The sequence below is a fragment of the Triticum urartu genome, chromosome 4A (assembly GCF_056163025.1).
Source record: "Triticum urartu cultivar PI428250 chromosome 4A, HENAU_Tu73, whole genome shotgun sequence".
In the NCBI taxonomy this organism is placed as follows: Eukaryota; Viridiplantae; Streptophyta; class Magnoliopsida; order Poales; family Poaceae; genus Triticum; species Triticum urartu.
The window spans coordinates 239051506-239061477 of NC_141876.1; positions in this window are offsets into that span (position 1 = coordinate 239051506).

The window sequence follows — 9972 nt, forward strand, 5'->3', positions numbered from 1 at the left end:
TTATTTCTTATGATGAATCAGGTAACGAGGAGGAGCCTTCTATTCAACCAATCTCATTAATAAGGAGCTCCAAAAAGAGGATTAAACCCACACATAATGTGAAGAAGAAAAAGAAAAGACGGGGAAGCAAAGGTAAAAAGGTATCCATCCCAAATGATGTTGCTCGTATTACTCATTGTGATGATGATAATTGCTATACTATTGGTGCTATCCATACTATTAATGATGAGAGTGATTATGCTTGTGATATGAAAAGGCCCAAGCTTGGGGATGCTATGTTTGATGAGAATGACATGTTTGAGAATTTATTTGCTGCAATTAATGTTTGTACCAAGCTTGGGGATGCTATGTTTCATGAAGATATATTTAACCTCCCAAGTTTTGATATGCAAATTTATTATGATGATAACATGCCTCCTATTTATGATGGTTATATTGATGAAAGTGGGTTTGGAAGAGTGTCGACTTTAGGAAGTAATGATCCCACTATTTTGGAGGGTGTTGAATCTTATTTTGACAATTATGAGAGTGGATTTGGAGAGGTCATGACTTTATTTAGTGATGAATCCACTATTTCAGAAGAGGTTCCAATTGATTATGTGAACAAAGTTGCTATCTATGATGATTATTGTGATGACATGTATGCTATGAACAATAATGATAACCATGAAACTTGTCATCTTGATTTTAATTTTCAATTGGATTATGCCTCACATGATAGTTATTTTGTTGAGTTTGCTCCCACTATTATCCATGACAATAAATTTGCTTATGTGGAGAGTAATAAAATTTCTATGTTTATGCATCATGAAAATAATGCTTTATGTGATAGCTATATTGTTGAATTCATTCATTATTCTACTGAAAATTATTATGAGAGAGGAACATATGCTTCTACATATCTCAATAATATCAAGTTTCCTCTCTACATGTTGAAAATCTTGAAGTTATGCTTGCTTTACCTTCCTATGCAAGTTGATTCTTGTTCCCACAAGTTGTTTTCTCACAAAATCCCTATGCATAGGAAGTGGGTTAGACTTAAATGTGCTAGTAATATTCTTCATGATGCTCTCTTTATGTTACAATTCTTATCTTTTATGTGAGCATCATTGAAATCATCATGCCTAGCTAGGGGCATTAAACGTAAGCGCTTGTTGGGAGGCAACCCAATTTTATTTTTGTTCTTTGCTTTTTGCTCCTGTTTAGTAATAAATAATTCATCTATCCTATGTTTAGATGTGGTTTTATGTTTTATTTAGTGTTTGTGCCAAGTAGAACCTTTGGGAAGACTTGGGTGAAGTCTTTGCGATCTTGCTGTAAAAAACAGAAACTTTTGCGCTCACGAGATTAGATGACATTTTTTACTAGAGAGTGATATTAGGTTGATTCTTTTTGCATATGATTAATATACGAATTACTCAGGTCCACCAATTTATTTCAGAATTTTTGAAGTTAGATAAGTATTCGAATGATACATATTACTACAGACTGTTATGTTTTTGACAGATTCTGTTTTCATTGTGTTATTTGCTTATTTTGGTGAATCTATGAGTAGTATCGGAGGGTATGAACCATAGAAAAGTTGTAATACATTAGATATTGCAGCAATATTAATTTAGAATGAGTTCACAACAGTACCTAAGTGGTGGTTTTATTTTCTTATACTAACGGAGCTTATGAGTTTTATGTTGAGTTTTGTGTTGTGAAGTTTTCAAGTTTTGTGCAAAGATTCGATGGACTATGGAATAAAGAGTGGCAAGAGCCTAAGCTTGGGGATGCACAGGGCACAAGGTAATATTAAATGACAACCAAGAGCCTAAGCTTGGGGATGCCCCGGATGGCATCCCCTCTTTCGTCTTCGTTCATCGGTAACTTTACTTGGAGCTATATTTTTATTCACCACATGATATGTGTTTTGCTTGGGGCGTCATTTATTTTCTTTTGTTTTGCTTGCTATTTTAATAAAATACCAAGATTTGAAATTCTTAAATGTTAGAGAGTCTTCACATAGTTACATAATTATTCAACTACTCATTGATCTTCACTTATATCTTTTGGAGTAGTTTGTCATTTGCTCTAGTGCTTCACTTATATCTTTTTAGAGCACGGTGGTGGTTTTATTTTATAAAAATTATTGAAATCTCATGCTTCACTTATATCATTTTGAGAATCTTTATAACAGCATGGTAATTTGCTTTGGTTATGAAATTAGTCCTGATATGATAGGCATCCAAGATGGATATAATAAAAACTTTCATATAAAGTGCGTTGAATACTATGAGAAGTTTGATACTTGATGATTGTTTTGAGATATGAAGATGGTGATATTAGAGTTATGCTAGTTGAGTAGTTGTGAATTTGAGAGATACTTGTGTTAAAGTTTGTGATTCCCGTAGCATGCACGTATGGTGAACCGTTATGTGATGAAGTCGGAGTATGATTTATTTTTTGATTGTCTTCCTTATGAGTGGCGGTCAGGGACGAGAGATGGTCTTTTCCTACCAATCTATCCCCCTAGGAGCATGCGCGTAGTACTTTGTTTCGATAACTAATAGATTTTTGCAATAAGTATGTGAGTTCTTTATGACTAATGTTGAGTCCATGGATTATACGCACTCTCACCCTTCCACCATTGCTAGCCTCTCTTGTGCCGCGCAACTTTCACCGGTACCATACACCCACCATTACCTTCCTCAAAATAGCCACCATACCTACCTATTATGGCATTTCCATAGCCATTCCGAGATATACTGCCATGCAACTTTCCACCGTTCTGTTTATTATGACACGCTCCATCATTGTCATATTGCTTTGCATGATCATGTAGTTGACATCGTATTTGTGGCAAAGCCACCATTCATAATTCTTTCATACATGTCACTCTTGATTCATTGCACATCCTGGTACACCGCCAGAGGCATTCATATAGAGTCATATCTTGTTCTAAGTATCGAGTTGTAATTCTTGAGTTGTAAGTAAATAAAAGTGTGATGGTCATCATTATTAGAGCATTGTCCCATGTGAGGAAAGGATGATGGAGACTATGATTCCCACACAAGTCATGATGAGACTCTGGACGAATAAAAAAGAAAAAAAAAGAAAGAAAAAAGAGGCCATAAAAAAGAGAAGGACCAAAAAGAGAGAAGGGGCAATGCTACTATCTGATACGTCTCCAACGTATCTACTTTTCCAAACACTTTTGCCCTTGTTTTGGACTCTAACTTGCATGATTTGAATGGAACTAACCCGGACTAACGCTGTTTTCAGCAGAATTACCATGGTGTTATTTATGTGCAGGAGCAAACGTTCTCGGAATGACCTGAAACTTCACGAAGCCACTTTTCAGAAAATAAGAAAAATACCTGCCAAGATGAAGGCCAGGGGGGCCACCGTCTCTCCATGAGGGTGGGGGCGCACCCCCTACCTCGTGGGCCCCCTATTGCCTCTCCGACTCCAACTCCAACTCCATATATTGAGTTTCGGGGAGAAAAAAATCAGGGAGAAGAAATTATCGCGTTTTACGATACGGAGCCGCCGCCAAGCCCTAAAACCTCTCGGGAGGGCTGATCTGGAGTCCGTTCGGGGCTCCGGAGAGGGGAATCCGTCCCCATCGTCATCATCAACCATCCTCCATCACCAATTTCATGATGCTCACCGCCGTGTGTGAGTAATTCCATCGTAGGCTTGCTGGACGGTGATGGGTTGGATGGGATCTATCATGTAATCGAGTTAGTTTTGTTAGGGTTTGATCCCTAGTGTCCACTATGTTCTGAGATTGATGTTGCTATGACTTTGCTATGCTTAATGCTTGTCACTAGGTCCCGAGTGCCATGATTTCAGATCTGAACCTATTATGTTTTCATCAATATATGAGTGTTCTTGATCCTATCTTGCAAGTCTATAGTCACCTATTATGTGTTATGATCCGTTAACCCCGAAGTGACAATAATCGGGATACTTACCGGTGATGACCGTAGCTTGAGGAGTTCATGTATTCACTATGTGTTTATGCTTTGTTCCGGTTCTCTATTAAAAGGAGGCCTTAATATCCCTTAGTTTCCGTAAGGACCCCGCTGCCACGGGAGGGTAGGACAAAAGATGCCATGCAAGTTCTTTTCCATAAGCACGTATGACTATATTCGGAATACATGCCTACATTATATCAATGAACTGGAGCTAGTTCTGTGTCACCCTAGGTTATGACTGTTACATGATGAACCGCATCCGGCATAATTCTCCATCACCGATCCATTGCCTACGAGCTTTTCCTATATTGTTCTCCGCTTATTTACTTTTCCGTTGCTATTGCTATCATCACTACAAAATACCAAAAACATTACTTTTACTACTGTTACCTTTTGCTACCGTTATCACTACTATCATATTATTTGCTACTAAACACTTTGCTGCAGATATTAAGTTTCCAGGTGTGGTTGAATTGACAACTCAACTACTAATACTTGAGAATATTCTTTGGCTCCCCTTGTGTCAAATCAATAAATTTCGGTTGAATACTCTACCCTCGAAAACTGTTGCGATCCCCTATACTTGTGGGTTATCAAGACTATTTTCTGGCGCCATTGCCAGGGAGCATAGCTCTATTCTTTGAGTCACTTGGGATATATATATCTGCTTATCATTATGAAGAACTTGAGAGATCCAAAAACCAAGATCTATCCCTCAACTATGAGGGGAGGTAAGGAACTGCCATCTAGCTCTGCACTTGATTCACCTTCTGTTATGAGTAAGTTTGCGACACCTACACCTGCTTCTGCTATTCATTCTGATATGTCTGATGTTATTGATGATGCCACTTCTGCTATGCATGATACTTATGATGAAACTACCTCTATGCCTGATACTACTATGCCACTTAGTGATTTTCTTGATGAACAACTTGCTAGGGCTAGAGAGATTGAAAATATTGAATCTAATGATACTGATGAAAGTGATGATGAAGAATCACTTGTTATTCCTAAGGGTTATGTCTTTGATCAAGAAACTTCTTTAGCTATTTTAGCTTGCCAAAATAGAAATGAACTCAAAAGATTATTAGCTAAATGGAGTAAGCAATCTCTAAATGCTAGAATGAAACCTGACCCTGCTTTTGCTACTTCACCTATCTTTGTCACTGATAAGGATTATGAATTCTCTGTTGATCCTGATATAATTACTTTGGTTGAATCTGATCCTTTTCATGGTTATGAATCTGAAACCGTTGTGGCACATCTTACTAAATTGAATGATATAGCCACCCTGTTCACTAAAGATGAGAGAATTCGTTACTTTTATATCCTTAAAATATTTCCGTTCTCATTAAAGGGTGATGCTAAGATATGGTTTAATTCTCTTGATCCTGGTTGTGTGCGTAGTCCCCAGGATATGATTAATTACTTCTCTGCTAAATATTTCCTTGCTCATAAGAAACAAGCTGCTTTAAGGGATATATATATAATTTTGTGCAAATTGAAGAAGAGAGTCTCCCACAAGCTTAGGGGAGGCTTCTCCAATTACTTAATGCTTTGCTTGATCATCCTCTTAAGAAAAATGAAATACTTGATATTTTTTATAATGGACTAATCGATGCCTCCAGAGATTACCTGGATAGTTGTGCTGGTTCTGTTTTCAGGGAAAGAACACCGGATGAAGCTGAAATTCTATTGAACAATATGTTGACAAATGAAAATAATTAGACACCTCCGGAGCCAATTCCTGAGCCTATTCCTAAACCAACTCCGAAGAAGAGGGGTATTCTATTTCTCACTCCTGAAGATATGCAAGAGGCAAAGAAATCTATGAAAGAAAAAGGTATTAAAGCTGAAGATGTTAAGAATTTACCTCCTATTGAAGAAATACATGGTCTTAATTTACCGCCTGTTGAAGAAACATATAATCTTAATCCATTACCTATTGAAGAAACTCATGGTATTGATAACCCGACACAGGTAGTAAAGATAAACTCTCTCTATAGATATGATACAGCTGTAATCCCATTTACTAAATTTGCTAGCCCATGCTTAGATGAGTTTGATAAATTTATGGCTAAGCAATAAGACTTTAATGCTTATTTTGGTAGACAATTGAAATACAATTCAAATATGCTTGAACACTTGGGTGATTATATGGCTAATGTCAAAGGTGAACTTAAACTTATTAGTAAACATGCTTCTATGGTTACCACTCAAGTAGAACAAGTACTTAAAGCTAAAAATGATTTGCTCAATGAATTGAATATTAAAGATAATGATTATGCTGTTAGAGTGGCTACTAGAACTGGTAGAATGACTCAGGAACCTTTGTATCATGAAGGCCATCCTAAGAGAATTGAGCAAGATTCTCAGAGAAATAATATAGATGCACCTAGTTCTTCTAAAAAGAAGAAAAAGAAAAATGATAGGACTTTGCATGCTTCTAGTGATCCTATTGTTGAACCACCCGAGAATCCAAATGATATTTCTATTTCTGATGCTGAAACACAATCTGGTAATGAACCTGAAACTAGTGGTAATGTTAATAATAATGTTCATGATGATGCCCAACCTAGTAATGATAATGACATAGAAATTGAACCTGCTGTTGATCTTGATAACCCACAATCAAAGAACCAACGTTATGATAAGAAATACTTTGTTGCTAGGAAACATGGTAAAGAAAGAGAACCATGGGTTCACAAACCCATGCCTTTTCCTCCCAAACCATCCAAGAAAAAGGATGATGAGGATTTTGAGCGCTTTGCTGAAATGATTAGACCTATCTTTTTGCGCATGCGATTAACTGATATGCTCAAAACCAATCCTTATGCTAAGTACATGAAAGATATTATTACTGTAACATCCCAAAATTCTAAATTTTGGAATGTTATATTAAATAAATAGTTTTGATTGTTTGTTTGATTCTTTGGGTGATTGATTGATTGAAATTGAGTGGAATTTGAAACCTTTTGAAAAGTTGAATGAGAGGGAATGAAATGACTTTCCCAAACTTTCACTTTGCATTTTGATATAAAGAATTCAATTTCAATTCAAACACAAAACCCTAGAGTGAAGATGACATGACTTCTTCCATTTGAAATGAAAAGAAGGTTTTGAAAAGATTTGAATTCCATTTGGACATATTTCAAATTCAGAAGCTTTATGCAACTCGGTGATTTTCATGAGAGAAGATAAAATGACTTCTTCAAATTATATGAAATAGAGTTGGAAGTGGTTTGAAATTCAAATTCAAAACCATTTAGGAGTTATTTGGGTTTTATTCAAATTATTTTTCTCCAAAAATAAATTATTTGGAAATAAGGGTAAAATGATTCCCTACAATAGAAAAATGGATTTGAAATCATTTTGGTATTTTCAAATAATTTTATTTGCATTTTTAGTGCAACAGTAGCACTGTTTCCTTTATGTAATTTTTTATGGAATTTATTTGCCACTTAAAATATGTTCATATTTTAGAAAATCTTTTTCTGAAAATTTATATATATAATATGCCTATATATTTTATTTTTTATATATTGTGTTTATTTGTTTTTCTTCTTGCTGTTAAAAAAAGGCCAGGCCAGGCGCGCGGGCCGGCCCAACCCAAGCTAGCGCTAGGGCTAGCGCACACACGCACGGGAGGAACTCCCAGAGCGCCGCCAGCACCTCTCTCGCTCGCCTCTCTCCCTCATTTTTTTCTTTCCCTGGCGTTTGGACCCAACCTCTCTTTTCTTCTTCTCCATGAAGAACACAACCCCACGCGTTGACGCTCCGGCCGCCGCCGCGCCCGATCTTCATGGGAATCCTACCCCGAGTCCACCCCTTCCCCAAGCCTCATATCCTATAAATACTCGAGGCCATCCTCTCCCGTTTCCCTTTGAAAACCCACGCCCAAGACCACCTCTAGACGACGCCTTTGTTGTTCCAATCTAGGTCGGCCAAGCAGAGTTCATCGCTCGACTCCGACTGACGGTGAGCTTTCCGAGACCCCTCCTTCCATACTCTACTTTCCCTCGAGATTGTGCATCTATTTGACATAACCACGCCGCCCAGGGAACACCGGAACCTCGTCCTCAACGTCGCCCGCCGTCGCCGGAGCTCTCGGTTCACAGGAGCTTCTCGAGTCACCCTGCTCGCCTGGACGTCCCCAACCTCCACCTTCAAAACAAAATCGGACCCCCTCGAAGTTCCCCATCCACTGGACATCACCGTCTCCGCCGCCGGTCACCGGAGCCGTCACCCCCGATGACATCCACTTCCCTGCCTACACGAGCTCCTCTCTGTAAGCAACGAGCGCCTCCCTCCATTTGTTTTTTTGGTAATGTTAAGTGCAAAAAATATTAGATCAGTTTAGTAGATCGGTTTTCCTTATAGATCGGTTCCTCGGTTTAGATCGAACCGGCTCCCCGGTCTTCTGTTAAATAAACGCACGTGTACGTATTTATAAGTTTCACCCGAGCGTTTGGTAGCTACAGATCACACACCCCGTAGGCCCAATAGCGCATGTTTGTTTTTTTTTTCTGTATTTTCGTTTCTGTTTTTAAAACAGAAAAGTTTCAGTTTCGTAAATTCTATAGCTCTTAGGTTATTTGGAGTTTTTGATTGATTCTTTTTGCTCTAGTCCGCAATTTTTTTAATGTTTCTGTATAAAATAATTTCAGCCATGTTTGTAGTTTCAAAAATTGTTTTATATGGGTTTTAGTCAGATTAGTATTTCTGCTATAAAATGAGCTAGAATTAATATTTTTTGGCGATTCTTTTTGCCTCTGCTTTGTTCTGACCTTGCCTAGCAGTAGGATTAATTTGGGTATTTATAAATTTTTTAAAATTTTGTTTTTCACGAAAACAACACTGTGCTAGTTATTTTTAACTTGTTGCTATTTTTTGTTGTTTTAATTATTTTTAAAATTTATTTTTAACCTTTGTTATATTTTATTTCAGATTTGTTTCTATAGTTATAGAGGGTGAACTTTTATTTACAGAAAAATATAATGTTTATTTCTTTTTCTTGTTTTGTTTTAATCATAACTAGAGTTTAAAAAAATAGTTTTTAGGTGTTTCTTTTTGCTAATAAAAGCTTATGAAAAATACCTTCTGTTAACTTAATTGTTTTACTTTGTATTTTCTGTTAATTTATTAGTTTAGTGTTTTAATTGTTGTTAAGTTTTTACTTAGGACAAAACGGTTTTGTGATATGTCTTAGAGTTTTCTTTAGTAGTTTTGTTGTGTAGTTTTCCTTTGTTCTTATTTGGTGTCCCTTGTTGTTTTGCAATTTATTTGTTGGTTTATTATGAGTGTTAGAATTGCTTGCTAGTATGTTTGCTTATATGAATGCTATGTTTGAGTATATAGATTTTCAACGGAGTGACGAATAGTTCTACTAAGTCATTATTCTGAGAGCGTTGTTATCTTCATCAAGTAATACTAGGCAAGTTCACTTTGACCATGTTTTCCATACCTATGTTTATTGGCATGTAGTAGCACCCTTTCAACAATCTCTCAAGTAGTGTTACTGAATCTTGTAGTTGAGTAGAATGCATGAGGTAGAAACCCATCCATGTTACCAAACCCGGGACGTTACATAGTTTTAATGCTACGCTGTAGTAGACGGGGTTTGGTATGAGTGCATGAGTACGTCAATGGCGACAACTTCATGATGGCACCACCAAGGACTGCATCTTCAGGACACCTCAAGATTTCGAGACTCGAGACAAGAATTCAATACACACTACTGGGTGAAGGACGGTTGACGGGCACCCTGGAGAAACCAGTGGTTGGCCTGGATGCATGGAGAAGCGCCATGACATCTTGCGGAAAGCTTCACCCAAACTCAAAGAGACAGAAGAATACTTCATGCCCGGAAGCTTACCTGTGCAACCGCAAGTCACTATGGGATCTGGCTTGGTTGACCTTAGTTGTGACTCTGGCTGGGACGGTGCTAGTAGATGTAGAACTACGGTAGGATTGGATGAGCACCGGACAGTGGTCAGAGGAACTCTTC